Raw genomic sequence first — 17,792 nt, forward strand, 5'->3', positions numbered from 1 at the left:
GATGAGCTAACAAAGGATTTGTGCGTTCTCTTTTATATAATAGATAGTCCATATCAATTCATGCAGGGATGGTATTGACTTGATAGTCTCGGATGGTATTAACTTTAACAGATGTTAAAATTCAGGACTAAGTAAGAAACACTTATATTTTGTTTTGTCAAAAAAAAAAAAAAAGTCCTGGCCCAATAAACATGCCACCAAAGATGGCATCTTGTGTTTCATTTCTCAAGTGGCTGTTTTCTGCGAAATATGAAGATTATCTATCTCTAAACAGTTCAGAATATTTTGTTGATTTTCTGTTTTATTTGAAAGATCATAATTTACTGATTCAAATGTTATCCTCCCTTTGGAAAGATGTCCAAATAATTGTGCATTAGTCTTCTGATTTTTAGAAAAAAAATTTCAAAAATGCCAGTTGGATTTTTTTTTACTGTTGATCGATACCATGGAGTACAACATTCTCTGGAAAGGATTCTTCCACCTTCGAGTTTAACAAGGTTTTTTCAGTGTTCAATTTCGTAGATTATGGGTGAATCCATATCAAATCAGACAATTTCATTTTAAGAGGTTGCTGTCAAGATTTACTTATGTGTATTACCTAAGTTAGTGCTACATTCAGATTATTGGAAGCAAGTATTCACATTTTTTTTTAAGCGGCCATTTTGTATAGGCGCGTCAGCATATTTTGTACTTCACAGAGATTTGTGTGAAACTAACTCTTTTGTTTTGAAAAATACTGGTCCCATTAAAAAATATATAAAAGAGAATGGAATGTATAACACTGTATGTTATGTGCACATTTAAATACATACTTTAGTAATTTGAAAATTAAAGCTTTGAATATTGAGATTTGAAACCGAAAAATCTTCAAAATGAATTAAAATTTTGTAATGAAATTACTAAAACTCATTTTCAATTTTCTGTCTGGATAGAGGCTATATGGTATACTACTTCTCACAATAGTTTCAGATCTCAGAACTTTTTTTTTGGGGGGGGGGTTAAATTGCCATTTAAAAAAAAACTTCAGGTATCATCAATATCAAATATCACAGAAGGGACACCTGAAAAATTCCAAATTTGTAGAAAATAGACAGTAGTTGTGTAGTAACAAGTGGTTAAAATTCCATCACTGAGACCATGGGCGGCGATTAGGGGGGGGGGGGGCAGTTGGCCCCCACTTTTCTGAAATGGCCTATTAATGTATATAGATTCAATCAGGGAAATTTGTATATTAACATTGATATACAAATATTCAGACCATGTCTTGTTCCCCTACTTTTAACATCCAATCGCCGCCACTGACTGAGACTATTAGTTTGAGTTATTAGATTTTTCATCACTGAGACTTAACATTATAAAGCGCTATGAGATGTAGATTTAAATTTGTAGCAAAAGTCAAAATAACACATAAGGAAATTGTGATTAATTGATGAATCACAACTTGTACAAACCAAACAAATATATTATTTGTTTTCTCCTTATAACTGTTGTTAAGACATCAGTGATGTAAACAATTGACGAATTTCTGTACAGAGCTTTTGTCTGATATTGAATCTACGATCTGTAGCAGTTGTGAACTCTGATGTAGGTGTTAGTTTCCATAGGACCTTACTGATTGACATCCAAAGTTTCCATAGGACCTTACTGATTGATATCCAAACCTTGTCATTCTTAAGAGATTTAAAAAGAGGTTCTTGGGCCATAAGGATGGAAGAGGTGAATAAAAAGATCGTTATTTTCCTTACTGGTGTCTTCCAATCCACCATTTCTCGTCGTAAATGTAGGCTATTGTACTATTATCTTCCCATGAGAACACAATATGTCCTGGAAGTACTGTAGTCAGTAAACTCTTCTCATTCTGAGTACTCGTAACATCTGATTTGGGTTTCAGTTAGAGGTATAAATCTATGATATGACCTGGTATTGACAGTCCGTTTACAAGTAGTAAATCACTTCTGAAGTCTTACTGTTTGATTTCTTTTGATGAAACATCGATAAAATGTGTACTGATATATTACCAACACAAAACCCTTACATCTGTTCAGCTCTTAAAATCTGATTGTCATATGATCGCTGCTAGTTTGCCTTGGTCATCGCTGTTTCTGTTGTACTACCAATCCCATCACACGAGCTCCTTTGTGGCTAAGCGGTTGGCATACGCATCTTCGGCGTGGGAAACCCGCGTTCGATTCCCGACGGGAACCCATGTGGTTCGGATTCCACGTTAATCAGTAGGTCCTGTCTTATATAGCCTCGCTGCTGAAAGGGGCGTTAAACTCAAAATCAACTCAACTAATCTTGTCATTCTTTTTTTGTCGGTTCAAAATCTCGTATCGTCGCGAATTCTGTCGAGGAATTTGAAACAAAATATATATAAAACGATAATCATGCCTGTTCTGTATGGTTGCGAAACATGGTCGCTTACTCTGAGGGAAGAACACATACTGAAAGTGTTTGAGAACAAGATCCTGAGACGAATATTCGGACCCAACAGGAACGGGAATGGGGAATGGCAAAAACTTCATAACGAGGAACTACATAATTTATACAGTTTACTCAACATTGTTAGGGTCATCAAGTCTAGGAGGCTTAGGTGGGTGGATCATGTAGCTAGAATGGAAGAAAGTAGAAACGCTTTCAAGGTCTTGACTGGAAGACCAATCGGAAAACGACCATTAGGAAGATCTAGGCGCAGATGGGAGGAAAATATTAAGATGGATCTCGCAGAAATAGAAATACAAAGTAGAAACTGGATCCAGTTTGCTAAAGGATAGAAGTCAGTGGAGAGCTTTTGTGAACGCGGGATTGAACCTCCGGGTTCCATACGCCGTAAAGTAAGTTAGTTTTTTTAGAAGACACAGAAAAATTCCACTCGACCTCCAGATCAAAATCAGACTTATGGCAACAAATGTTACTGAAGTGTTTTTATTATTTATATTCTATATTGGCTACTAGCCCCTTCACTGGTACCACTTTCTTAACTTCTTTAACAAAGTACTTCTGAAAAATATGCACAGTAGCAGGATTTAAACATCTTTTGCTAATTTTTCCTTCATGTCTTTCAAGTATTTAGACTGAGCTTTTGCAGTGAAGTGGTTCATCCCCCCCCCCCAAATTATCAGTTTTTCAACGAATTCATCAGAGACATAACCCGCGTGTTCAGTTTTACTCGATCAGTACTAACCTATTGTTTGAAAGTAATGTCATCTGGAAGATCATCAGGGTAACTGTTTGACAGCTCCAAAAGAAATTCCTTTCCAGGACAGAACTCATATTTATCGAGCATACACTCACGATTCTGAGCGTCACAAACCAGCAAATCAATTAAGTCTTTGTAATCTATGTTCAGCTTTGGTCCTTCTACCATGTTTGATATTCTGATGGTATTTACAAACACATAGGTTGTGTGTATCGGTTGTTTACTTGCCAACCGTATGATCCGGGTATTTTTGTTTGAAACTTAGAAGTAACTCATTCAGAGAATACAAAACTAGTCTCTCTTATTTGTAAACTTTTGTATCTATTGATGAACATTCCTTTTTCCCAGGACATACTCGACTATTGTCTACATCTTCTAAAACTAAACGACATCACTTAGAACTTTATCACTTAATTTGTTGCCATCCTTTTTTTTTTATTATTATTTTTTTATTTTATTTATTTATTTTTATTTGGCAACACGAATTGAGTTTTCATTAAGTTTCGTGCTAACCGTACTAGATATGCTGTTACATTCGATTCGTCGCTTATTCTCTGTATTGACCAAGAGCTTGGTAAAATACTTTTTTTAGGTACGTTACATTTTTCTTTTAACTGTTCAATAAGTTGTTTCTATGCACCAGATGAGCCTTCTTCATTGTCTTAACCTTTTTTTCTCTTCGTCTGTCAGAGTTTCATTGAAGGTAAATGTTGATTTCCTTTTGACAGCTGAACTTATTTGTACTGTTTTGGTTTTTAATTCTGATCGAAGTGTTAGTTTACTGAGTTTTTAAATTTGTATTTATTTATTTATGTTATTTTGGAGGCAGGAGACGAAAGCAATGACTTACATACTGTATCTGATAACATTTAAGCTAGTATCCTCTTCGACAAAGGCATTTTCATATTGTTTCTGGTGAAAATTCGATGTCAGTGTTTTTTTTCCTTTCTTTCTTTCTTTCTTTCTTTCCTTCAACTGTACTAAATGTTTTCTTAGTACATGTAGGGCAAATAGATTTGCCTGGTATTAGCTCAACAGGAACATTTTGATTTCTTTATAAATACTCAAGAATTTCTTTTAAACCACTTCTTATAGGTTTCTTATGAGTACACAAAGGATCGGAACAGTTTCTTCCAAACAAATGAGTGTATGTCTGTAGGTACGTAATTTTGTGACAGTTACAAATAGTTTCCAGTTTATTTGATGTTCCAGTATTATTTGTTCTTTCTCATTCAAATCATTTCTTTCGAATAAGATACGTTTATGGCACAACTCGCCAGGTATTAATCTTACAGAACACTCCATTGTAATAGTAATAACAACGTTTACTTATTACAATAATATTTACTCAAGACACTCCACTACAATTGATTTCACAATGATCACTGATATCTGACTCGGTTGTGTAATTGAGAGTCTACAAGTGCAGACCTGCATAATTCTTCTACAATGTAGCATACATATTAGTTTATATCAGTTTATTTTATTTAACTACACAAACAAAAGTACAACATTGAAATAACAGTTTTTTACTATTACTTTAATTTATAATTTATTAGTTCTGGAAAAATGTCTCAAACTAATCGCGTATATGACGTCATAAATCAAACTAATAAGTCTCAGTGATGGAATTTTAACTACGTGTTACTATACAACTATCGTCTGTTTTACGCAAATTTGGGATTTTAAGTGTCTCCTTTCCGAGATATTTAATGTTGAAAATACTTAATTAAAAAAAAAAAATCACATTGTTTATCAACCGAAAAAAATCAAGGATATGGTTCTGAGTTCTGAAACTATTGTGTGAAGTTCTATACCATTCAGCCTCATCCAGACCTCCCCCCCTCCCCGAAAAAAGTCTGAATAATTTCATTTTTTTAAAATTCAAAAATAAAGATTTTTAGGTAACCTTAATATTCAAATCTTTTATTTTCGAATTACTAAAGTACATCTAAATGTGCACTTGACATGCAATGTTATAAATTTCATTCTCTTTCATATATTTTTTGATCAAAGTCAGTCTCCTCCCCCGCCAAAAAAAAAAAAAAAAAAAAAAGTTTCACGCAAACTTCTGTAAGTGCAAAATATACTGACATCCCTACACAAAATGGCCATTACAAAATATATATATATATATATATAAAATGTCTGTTTTCAACTCATTCAATGAAGTACTATCTTAGGTAAAATAAATAAATTTTGTCCGCGACCATCATTAAGGGCGATTTGATTTTGATTGACCCTAATGTCTTGATTGCTTATTTTTTTCTTTCTCAGAAACATCAAGTCCAAAAATCCTACGAATTTTACAGGAGTTGTATCTCTAAGGCTACTACGTATACTTTATAGAAGAAAACACGACTTTGATTCTGGAATTTTTCATGATGGGTTTGAAAAAAACAAATATTACTCTCGGACCAATGTGCTGAATGTGATGAAATAAAAACGATAACTTAAACAATTGGCAATGGTGAAATGCTTTTATTCTTCTGGATTTTCTTCACATAGCACTTAATGAAAAGTTTCCTGGAAGCATGTGGAACCATTCAGATAATTCCAGAAGGAACAACTATGTTTACTGCTTCACTGTAATTTTACTGGGGATTGTCTGTGAGTTTGCCACAAGAAATACTAGGGTAACACTTGTGTACAAGTTTGTTTTTCAGAAGTCATATTTTCAAAACCAGACCACAAGTGTTGCAGTTATAAGTAATGACTAGACATCTGATTTTTATGCACTTAAAATTCATGAAATATGCATGCAACTATGCTGTTAAATAGCATCACTGTTTTCCAAAAAGTAGATAACTGACAAAAATTTCTTAGAAGGCAAAGTGGGTTAACTTCTGTATACCACAGCTACTTTTGTGTCAGTTATACCGCTAGTTATCTCTGGATTGGGTGGGTTGTAGTTATCAGTTTCGCATGATGATGGAGTCTTTTATTTTAAGTTCAAAAATGCTGGTATCTCAATTTCACCAAAAATGTCAGTTACCCGCGTTTTGCAAAATACCAACGATATGTTAAAATATGCAACAAAAGAGCATTTTCCAATATGCAGCAAACTTGTGACAAAGTTTTATACTTATAGTTGAAATGTAATATCGGAAGTGTAGTTGACCTTTCAGAGACTTCTCTTCAGAATTTATTTTTATGACTGGTACAGTTTACATTCTCCTAACTTGTTAAAACCCACACAAATTAGGAGAGTGAAATAAACACAGTTATGAGAACATGATGTGTTAATTTTTCTTCACATTTGTGTTTTAGAGTGCATTTACTTTACACGAAATAATACAAGTCTTACTTTTCTACACTTTTCCATTGTACTGTACAGTGTTTTTTTTAAATATATATACATATATATATATATATATATATATATATATATATATATATATATATATATATATATATATATATATATATAATATAAAGATTTACTCCTTCCCATAATTAGCCTTACAGTATACAGCTAGATGTTTCTCTTCATTTCTTGATTCTTGATGTCAATTTGACATTTCTGGTCATAAAATTACTTGTTAACATCAATAGATGTTACTGGACAATATTTATAGAGGGAGCAAGTTTAGTATCTATATTTTCTGGCAAGTTGGCATTTAACCTCGAAGGTATTTTCCCATGGTTTCAATTGATTTGTAATCGGAGTTTCTGGCAATAACATCCGTCAATTTATTTTCCACAGAGCGCCTGAATTTACCAAGAACTGACTGGAGTTTGTGCTAAACTTCCAACAACTAGAGCTAGGCATTTACTGAGCAGTATACCTCGTGTCTCTTGGTTCTGAATTGATGTCGACAAGATATTACAATGTCTTTATCAGATTTCTCGTAACATCTTGGCAATTGTAAGCGTGTTTACTCTGCTGATCGGTTGCCAACATCATTGGTCCTCCACAAACTAGGTATTCTTCCATCCTTCCATGCAGAATTGCATAGACATGTAAATGCATTAAAAATACAAACTAAAACTGGATTTATTCCATGTTATAAGCATACATCTGAAATAAAAACATAGAATATACTGAATATGCTCTTAAGCACCAATATATGCGCTAACCTTTGAAATATGCATTTATATGCACTATAAAACTTCAAATTCGAGCTGTATTATTGTTGTTAGAAACCCCTATCGAGTTTAACACAGATGCATATAAGCAAACAAAATATGCATTTGCATAAAACTCCGATGTCTAGTGATGACTAGAGAGAGGATTTTAAGGTGCAGCACCTTTTCTAAAAATGTAGTTGTTATAATAGCCAAAGTTCAAAATATGTATTTCTGGGCATAAAACGAACTGAAATGAACTCGCTCTGTTGCACCTTTTTTTTTTTTTTTTTTTTTTTTTTTTGCTAGATTAATAAAATCCCCCCCTTTTTTTTTACTTTTAACTTTCAGCACCTTTATTGGCACTTTTTCTTTCTTTTTTTTAAGAAAAAAAAAGGACAGAATAATACGTTTTATTTTCAATCTGGTTTACAAATAATATTCCATAAATTTAGACGCAATCTTAGGCGACACAATGACAACAATAGCGGCACAAACAGTCAAAAAATGTTTTGTATGTACGACGAAGAGTGGCAATTTCCCTTTGCCTTTCAAAACTCCACGATAGAAGAAAGAAAGCTGTTTTCTCTAGCACCATTGATGCGCATGCCGTCGAGGTTTCATGTAGAAAAAAGGTTCGGAAAAAAGAAAGTCGAGCCCTTTATTCGCACTTTGGAGTTTGAAGTCTTTGCCTTTGTCTACCCAATCAGTTCTGAAACAATCTGAACCAGAACTTAGGCTAGTTTTAGACGGAAGCATTTGTCGTAGCATTTCTCATAGCAAAAATCGTATCATAATATCCTACCATGTAAAGTAGCAAATGCTATAGAATTTCCCATGCCATGGCATTTCTTGTCGATAGAACTTGCTCTATTTCGTAGCATTTTCCCCAGCATTTCTGGTCTGATTGCAGCGCCGTGGTGTGTTAAAAAAAAAGAGAAAGATTTTGTGCCAAATATCCATGCTCTTTGTTTTGTGTGGGAAATTGAATTGTAGTAAAGAAAAATGAGTTGGAGTAGGGATGCTCTTTGTCCACATACTTCTTTGTGATTTTCGTTTTTTAAAAATACCGGCGAGAACTGTTGTTACAATTACTATAGCTTTAGCTACCTCACGCTTAATTTCGGAGCCATAATTGCGCTCTTCTCCAGTGATTTATTTGCTACGTCACGGCAGATGCTTATCAAAATGCTGCCGTTTAAAAGCACCATATACTTTTGATGCCATAGAATATTATATAAAATTTTTGACAGCACATCTGCTACGATAAATGCTTCCGTCTAAAACTAGCCTTACCCTTCTCAATAAAAGCATAACATGAAAAAGATCAAGAAGAAGTTGCATGCATTTGCAGCAGTATTTAAAAAGAGATGCATTGAACGTGAAGATATAATTCTTCGATTTGCAGTAGAGACAGAATAGACCAGCATATCAACTACAGCAAACCTGTTAAGAACATGGAACTTCGCAGGTTACAACCAAAGTAAATTACCTTAATAATGCTTTCGCTTTTGGATCTGATAAACAGCGATCATCTAACTTGTTTTACGCAGATCCTACTACAGCATCAATTCAATCAGGAATTCCAGTGCACAAAGTAAATAATCTTACATGCAAATCATTTCTGGAAAAGTATACGCCAAGATCAGTACCAGACGAGAGCATCCTGAGAAAAATCTACTTAAAGCCGATTTTATGAGGATGTTTCCGTGTAAATCAAAGAAGTTTTCGGCAAACATGAAGTGGGTTTCATGTTAGGTGAAACAACTGACGAGCTGCAAAGATATGTACTGAATGTATTGGTGTTTCCATATCTGGTGAGTGTGTGAAACCGATGTTGTTCAAGGTGTACCAACTCGAGAAGACAAATGCCTCCTTAGTAATGCAATCCTTCAATGATTCATGCATGAAGCTGTGGCCAAAAGGCATACAATATGATAAAGTCAGACTGGTTGTGACCGATCAAGTACGTTGCATGCTTTCATCTTTTCAACAAATAAGGGACATGTACCTCAACCTTAATAATGTCGCGTGTATTGCACATGGTCTGCACTGTGTTTGTGAAATTATAAGGGAAGAATGCAGAAGGTAAATGACTTCATCGCTGCTCTAAAGAAGCTTCGTGTAAAGGCGGCTAATCGTCAAGCTCTGTACCGAGAAATCACTGACCTTCCTCTGCCACAATTTGCTGTCATAACCAGATGGGGTACATGATAAGATGTGCAGTTTTCTTGTGTGAAAACTTCGACAAGTTGAAATAGTTTATATCTACAGTAAATGCAACAGATACAACAGCTATCAAACATGACCAGCAAATGCTCAACGATCAAGACCTCCAGGTGAGACTTTTCGAAGTACATGGCTACAAGTATTTTCTAGATGTGATTCACAGTTTGGAAGAAGTTATGGAGGAGAAATGGTGAAAGAAGTTATTAAGTGTAAGGGACGATCTTGACGTTTATACTAAGGACAAATTTGAACTGAATTTGCAAAACAAGCCCGACGTAGAAACCTTTGCAACGTCAACCGAATTTCCTTTCCGTGTACTTAAAAAATATGCAACACTGGTTTCCGTTGATGCCGAGCAAAGTTTCTTTGCATACAAGGATCTGCTGAGCTACAAACTACAGAAATTAACATTCGAAAACAGAAATGTTGTGCTTAATCAAGTATAACCACTTTCCGAAAACCCAGTAGTAGTGTATAACGGTTTCTCAAGCAACAATTTTGCTATATATATATTTTTTAATACCGGGCTGGTTTTGACCAGAATTTTATTACAAGAATGTTGAATAAGTTTATGAGATTAAATAAAACAAATCTTGCAATTTATTTCAAATGTTTAAAGCCAAGATTTCAACAATGTTTGCTGGTGTATTGGATAAAGAATGTTTATGTAACTGTGTACTATAGCACTTAATAAAGATATCCTAGATTTATTAGAACCTTTTTGAGTAATTTTTCAGCACGTTTTATTGATTTTTCTTACAGCATTTTTGCACCTTAAAATCCGGTCTCTAGTGATGACAGAGAACATGACCTAGTACATGCATTGTTGGCAATTCGTAAAATTCTTTAACAGCTACAATTATAGGCAAGAAAGAGGAAAGATCGTCATTATTTCCGATGATACCCCTAGCCACTTCAAAAACCGTCATTAACTGTTTGAATTGAAGAAGTCGTTTGTGCCGATGAAGTGGGTATATATTTCTGCTGGTCATGGGAAAGGGTCTTGCGTTGGTGTAGGAGGCCTGCTGAAGCATCACGCCACAAAACATGATCTTTGTAGCCTAAGTACAGCTGCAATTCAGAATGAGGATTTTATAAGAGTTATGAAGTAGACATTAATAGCCATCATCCTGTTGCCTAAGGAGGAAGAATTCCACCAACAGAAAATAGAAGGATGGTCCCTGTGAAAGGAAATCAGAAGTCACATGTTTGGACTCATAGTGATGGGCAACCTTGTATTGCACGAACTGTAAAGAGCAAGAAATAATTAATTTCAAATGTCCCAACAAAATCTCAAGAAACGGCAGAAGAATATTCAGATTCACAACCTACAAAGAGAGATGTTTGTTGCCTGTGTGTATCGCTGTGTCTTATGGCTTGCAGAAGTTATTAATATCTGTTGTGAGTTAAATAAAATCATCATGAACTTTGTACCATCACATGGACCAGCTACTAGATGCAGATTTCAACCTGTAAGACAATACCAACACCACCAATGCTTACTTCGAATTTGCGATGTTTTAAAGATTGTAAGTACCCCAGTCCGTATTGGTTCAACAAAAAGCCATCATCATTCAATATTAAAATAAGATACAGATGCAGTCGAACACATTTGTAGTTCATTGAATTGCGAATTTCAGTTCTAAACAGTGTGCAGCAGAAGTAGTATATGTTTGGGAGCTTGTATATATTTTGGAAGCTGTAATATGTTGTGAAAGTTGTGTGTTACTTATCTTTATGCAGGACTAAAATACCATGTCAAATAAGACTAGATTTTGATTCCATGAGACCAATATAAGGAGTGTGTGAAACTGGTTTAATATATGACAAAATTTACAATTATAAATCCTGTTGAACTCAAAAGTGGAATTTCTCATTTTCAGGGCATGTAGTACTGTATGTTGCTGATCAAATGTCACAAAATCAAAATTCTTTGAATTGGCTTTTTGGGACTTTCTTTCTCTTAATTTTTAAAGAACATTTCCGAAGGCTACAGCACGAGAACTTGGACACACATTTCTAAATGGAGAATATCATTTGAATCTGTAAATTGTTATTTTTCAAGTAAAACAAAAAGTAACAAAATATCTCGAACCGTTCCAGAGACAGAACATTTTAATATTTTGCCAAAATTCCATGTAAGAAAAGGGGCGCCATCTTTGGTGGCCTTTATATCGGGTTAGGATTTATTTCTTTTTTTATTTTATTTTCTAAGTTTTTACTCTGCCCTGAATATCTGTTAAATTCAATAATATCTGAGATTATCAAGGTAACAATTTTTTATTTGCCTACTTGAATTGGTATGGACTATGCCGTAAGATTCCTTCTCGAGAAGAAAGTTTAAGACACATTAAGTTCTATTGGATTTTCTCCTTAATTTCAAGTTTTTCACTTCTAACGTAATTATTATTACAGCACAGTGTAAACACTAGAGTGGGTCGGAAAAAACTTAAAAAAAAATTGAAAATGGGTAGTGCGCAAAAGTTGCTACCCGTAGCATAGACTTTGCACCAAAAATTTGGGATTTTTCGGACCACCCCATACCCTGCCGCATCCTCCTTGAAAATTTAAGCTTTTGGTAATGCGGTAACCCGCTTAACTCTACAGAAACGTCGACTGTGGCGGCTTCTGACTTGTCTATAATAGAAGGCAAGAAATGTTCAGAGCATAAATTGTCTCACTGGCATTAAGACTTGTTTTTAGAATACCCTAGATATGCAGCTTTCTCTTTGTTTTGCGTTCAGAACCAACGCGAAACAACCCAGAGCTCACGACGAGGACGTGACTGCACTGAGAGCTCCACTCATACACCCACCGTAAGCAGAACCTTGCAGAGTCACGACGGCTCACCCCGCCCCGACCACAAATATAAAAGGCACAAAAAAATCTTAGAAAACAAGTTTTGTTTGATTCGAACTGGAAACATGCTGTTCCAAACAAGGAAAATGAGTGAAAAACTTTGTTTGTTTCCAGAAAAAGAGAAAGTAAACTAACTTGAATTTGAGCCTCACCTACTGACAAACTCGATTGATATGTTGCTTTGCTGCAAAGGAGTAGGTAGAAGAATCGCCAAATTAAATATTGATTTCAGAGATAGCTTTGCCACTTTGTGAACAGTTGATGTCTTGCTTGGTCCAAATTTCCATTAATGTCACATCCATATACAAAGCAAGCAGAAAAGTCCCTCCTGCTGCAGCGATTTCTTCTTGAGTGGCGTTTGGTTTGTCAAATATCAACACCTTTTCCCTCAAAATTTCGTTCTCTTTAAGCTTTTTGAAAGATCTGACTTTTCCTTTCCTGAAGGGCACGGGAGTTGTGTCACTACCTGTTGCAGCGTGGAAGAGGAGAAGTACGGGAAGGAAATTCCCAAGACCAACCTTTAGTTTGTCACTCTCTTGTCTGCGTTTTCCTACCCAGGTATTAACACTCGGACGGGTTGTCACCAGAAAGAGAAACCATAAGAACAAGGAGGTCAGTGTCTTCTCGTATAATGACGGAATTCAATCTTTTTCTGCCGCTTCTACAGAATTTAGTACTACCATCGTATCTGCGTTACCTTGAGCTTGAAGTACTCTGATGCCAGCTATTTCGAGGTGCCCTTACAAGTGCAATGAAGCGTGTCTTATACCTCGCGTTTGTCAGAAATACTTCCTGTAGTACAATTGGTAGTGTAGCATGTGTGATAACTGTCTCTGCCGCTGCTTGTTGTCTACTTCTGATGGCATATTCTTCGCCCTTTGTGCTTGGAGAGACGTAGCCGTCGAACATCATCACGTTTCGACTGTAGTGATTAGTTATGTATTTCACATACTGTAGGAATATCTGTTCAAAGTTTACTGGACGCACCTATACCAGTCGCTGCAGTAGGAATCCTCCATCCTTTTGAAAACAGAATTTGATGGAAGAGTGTCTTCACAAGGTCCTACCGCCTGCAGAATGCTTATGAATGCTGGCTTGTTTCCTTTCTGCATTATTAAACCATCGAAAAGTGCAGGTGGTCTAGCACCTAGCTCGTATTTTAAGTAACCTGCTAGCTCCTCTTCACAGCGTACAACGCAAGAAGGCGATGGAAAAGCTGGTTTGGATTTACTTCAACCGATGTGTCTTTTATCTTAATCGTCCTGGCTACACTTCCAGATGACTGTACTTATCTCTTCGCTTAAGATAAACGTCACTGAAGCGCTGACCCACAATTGACTTCATGGTGCGTACACCGCACTCATGAGATCATCACAGTTTACGGTTTCATCAGCAACCAATCCAGTAGATAATAAAACAAGGTGATCTGATTGTCATTCGAATGGGCTATGAGTACGAGCCAACCCACTAGCTTTTCGACGTCCTTTCTGTCTCAGGTCCATCGACATCATCGAAGTTCTGCATGTTGCTCGGGCATTTCGGAATAAATGCCTCTAAAATCTTCAATCGCCTCAATAATATTCAATGAAGCTAGCATTGCACACCTCCAACGAGTAATCACTCCTTCAGACATATTCCGTCCCGCGTCCGTGTGTCAGTCCTTTAACAGTTTTCTTAATCCGTTCTATGTCGAAAAGTACTTTTTCGATGACTATGTGTGCCTAAACTCCTGACCAAAATTTATCCGATCTTCTAATAATAAAATGGCCTTGGGTGATGAAACGTTCGAATTCTGAGGTTGTCATGGTTTCTTTTAATTTCATCATTTGCTGAAGGTAAATCTGAGCAAACTGCGTAAGTTAGGTATCCAGCAGCGTGCGAATATGGAATCATGCATTTCACAGATTAGAGGTGGAGTTCCTAATCGCCAGAGCGTTCTGCTCTAATAAAAAGACTCATAATGTTGACTATTTGGAAGCATTGCACCCACAATCTGGTAGTACGACTAGATGAGGAAACTTCTTCCAGTTTGATGTATAACAGTCTGGAGGGTTCGATCAAGCATTCAGATGTGCAAACTGCTATCAGCGAAACTTTTCCTTCTAGTAGATGTCTTTGAATAATGTCCTCAGTTGTTGAGTGAAGTAAGAATTCTTCTTCAGATCTTCTAGAAGGATTGTCAAGAAATGCGCCCGAAAGACTCGAACGTATGCATGACCTGCCATCATATGAACCACAGTATTTTTGGCGTTAGATTCCCGAAGTTCTTCTAAATCGCTTCCAGTCACAATGTTTCCCACAGAGCGCATAAAAGACATGAGTAGGTGGAAACCTAGACGCAAAACTACACATGATAACGGACTGTCTTCTTCAGTGGCTGATACTATGTCCAATGCCTTCGCGTAAAGTGATTGATCAAACGTTACTACACACTTTATTTCTTTGCTTGAACTGATCCACGCCATAAAAAAAGACAAGTGTAGATCATGGTAGGACTTGACGGTGCAAGGATTTGTCAAATGAAAGGAGCAATACAGCTGATGTCTCGTATTCCGGTGGTAAATATATTTTAAAGAACGGTGTTGCCCACTATTCTTGCGGTTGTACTTTCACGTTCATTTTATATACCTACAAATTTAAAAAATACGAGCTCAAAAGAAAAATCGGAATAAAAATTACCTTTAAAGAATGTTTTGTATAACAGCTATATCTATCAAAAACGTCAAATCCAAGATGGCGGAAGTTTCTCAATTCCCCAGACATTTCCACCAATTTCCGCCAGCGTGTTTTCCGAAATATCCGGATCAAAACCTAATTTATAAATTCTTAGATGCAGTAGCCATATTAGAAATAGCCGCCATTTTGGATGACGCAAACGTTGGATCAACGAGGACTTTTGGGTTTTGAGAGGTGTTGGTAAGGGTCTTGCTCACCGAGTTAGGAAACTTCACTAATTTTGTATTGGTTTCACCAGGGCCGGCGCTAGCAGTTTTGCCGCCCTGGGCGGTACTTTCATATGCCGCCTCTTTCATCCGCAAACCTTATTTTGACAAAAGACGTTTAAGTGTCAAGAGAAAGTAAGATGCCCCGTTTAAAAATATGTATGAAATGAAAAAGTAAACAAAATATTGAATTACTTCTCTCGAATGCTTACCTAATATTTAAACGACTTCATACATAACACAATATTCAGTATGCTCGATTTCGTTGTACGTGATATACAGCAGCGCATACAGCAAATAAAATAAAAAATATGCTTTAGTTACGACACAGAATGTTAATTTTTAAGCTTATTTTATACCGAAAGGTGTTTCCAATAGAGTATGCAGTATGAAGATAATATAGTGGATCAGATATTGAAGGCAAAACTAAGTGATTAACCTAAGCCTTATAATGTACTAAAATACAATGGTGGATTCCAAATGCAGACAGGCAGGGGGTGTCAAGATGATGTCACAAATATCCATCATACTGAAATATAATGCTCTAGATACAAAATGATGAGACCCATATTTTTTTGTTTCGGAGAAAAAAAATGTTGAGCCGACTTAGGCTGCTTCAAAGTTCGAGGGCCATTTTGTCATAAGTTTTGGCGCCAAAAAATATAAATGCCTGTTTCTCAGGAACTATGAAAGATATTTTAGTCGGGTTTTTTGTATTTGAAAGGTAATGGAAAGGCCTTGCAAATGCATGCACAACAGACCTCATATGTAGCTTTTGGGATGTGCTATTAATGAAAATACAGAAAAATAGCCCCCTTTTGGAGCCCCAAAATCTCGAAAAGGCCACCCTCAAAAATTATGTAATTTGCAGGACAGTTATAGCAATACCTCACGTTGAACATCTATAAATTACAGAGGGTGTATATTCCTGGTTTCAATTTTACAAACGATTTGCATGAGCACATTTACAAGCTGAAACGTAAACAGAATCACAATTTGTCAGCACGCGATTGCAGCAGATTATTAATGGATAAACAATAGCCGAAGTGTAAATTCAAACCAAACAAAACGTAAAGAACAGCATTATATAGATTATAAGAACCCATAACGAAAAAACAATCATAGATGCTTATGTAACATGCTAGTTGGTGGAAAAATAATTGTGGTTTCTTGGTGAATGTGGCGAATGTCCCAGGAGTGCTGGAATCACGTTAGAGTCTTTGGGATTACCTGATGAAGAGGACAGTGAAGATATATCGTTTGCAATCTGGGAGAATGGGGACCTAATCAAAAAGACAGTTCCAGTAGGTCTGTTCATTCGCGACATTGCTAAATGGACAGTCAAAGCTATTCCACACTTGCATGTGAAATACATTCAAAGAAAAGCAGTGACAGAAGGAAAAAAACAGAGCAAAGAGAGACAGTCAACACGTAGTGCTTCACATTGATTTCGCTGAAAAACTGGACAGTTCTACAAAATGACATTCAAAGCTACCACTGGAAAAACGACCAGGTGTCTATATTCACTGCAGTAGCATATAAGGGAGACTGTACAAAAAGTTTTGCTATTGTCAGTGATGACAGCACCCATGACTGCGCATGCTCTTCTGGCTATTAAGAAAATCATTAGTTGCATTACTGAGAATGGAGGTGCAATTGCAGCACTAACGGTTATATCAGATGGAGCTGCAAGTCACTTTAAAAATCGTTACCAACTCCATGAACTTGGAACATTCAACATTACAATCAGGAAATGGATTTTCACAGCCACTGGGCATGGAAAATCAGCATGTTACGGTGTTGGCGGTACAGTTAAACACCTTGGTACACGACACAATTTATCAACTGGGCATATGAAGTGCATTCAGACTGCAGCAGAATTTCAGACTGTTGTTCAGACATATACATCAGGTATTACACTGCTCTACATTCCATTTGCAGACATTCAAACATTCCGTGACGAAAAACACATAGAGTGGGAACATGTTCCGCCACTGAAAATGATTTTAAAAAAGTCATGTATGGCATGCAGAGGGAACTGACAATGATGTGGTTTCCGTTGCAAGAACTGCCCATCATGAGAAACAACAGGTGAAAATTACAATTGGCAAGAGCACTCGTGTTGTGCGGCACTGTCGACTTCGCGACATAAAGGTGGGAATGTTTCTGGCTGTTATTTATGACGACTGCTGGTGGGTTGCAAAAGCAAATGCAATTTACTTCGAGAGACAGGAAGTGCATGTAAATTTTATGCTTCCACATGGACCCGCAAAGGGCTATAAATTTCCTGATACGAGGATCACTACGAAAGTTTGGAGATGTGAAATAAATTACATACTTAAAATCAATTTAACACTTACATTTCTCAAAGTATTCACCATTATACTGTACACACTTTTGCATCCTGAAAACCACTTTTGGAAGCAGTGTTGCCAGTCTTTTTCTTCAAGTGTTGAAAGTTCATTCTCGTAAGCCAGTACAGCTTCTTCAGGGCT

This window comes from Thermobia domestica, chromosome 9 (genome assembly GCF_964235325.1).
Source record: "Thermobia domestica chromosome 9, izTheDome1.hap1.1, whole genome shotgun sequence".
Lineage (NCBI taxonomy): Eukaryota > Metazoa > Arthropoda > Insecta > Zygentoma > Lepismatidae > Thermobia > Thermobia domestica.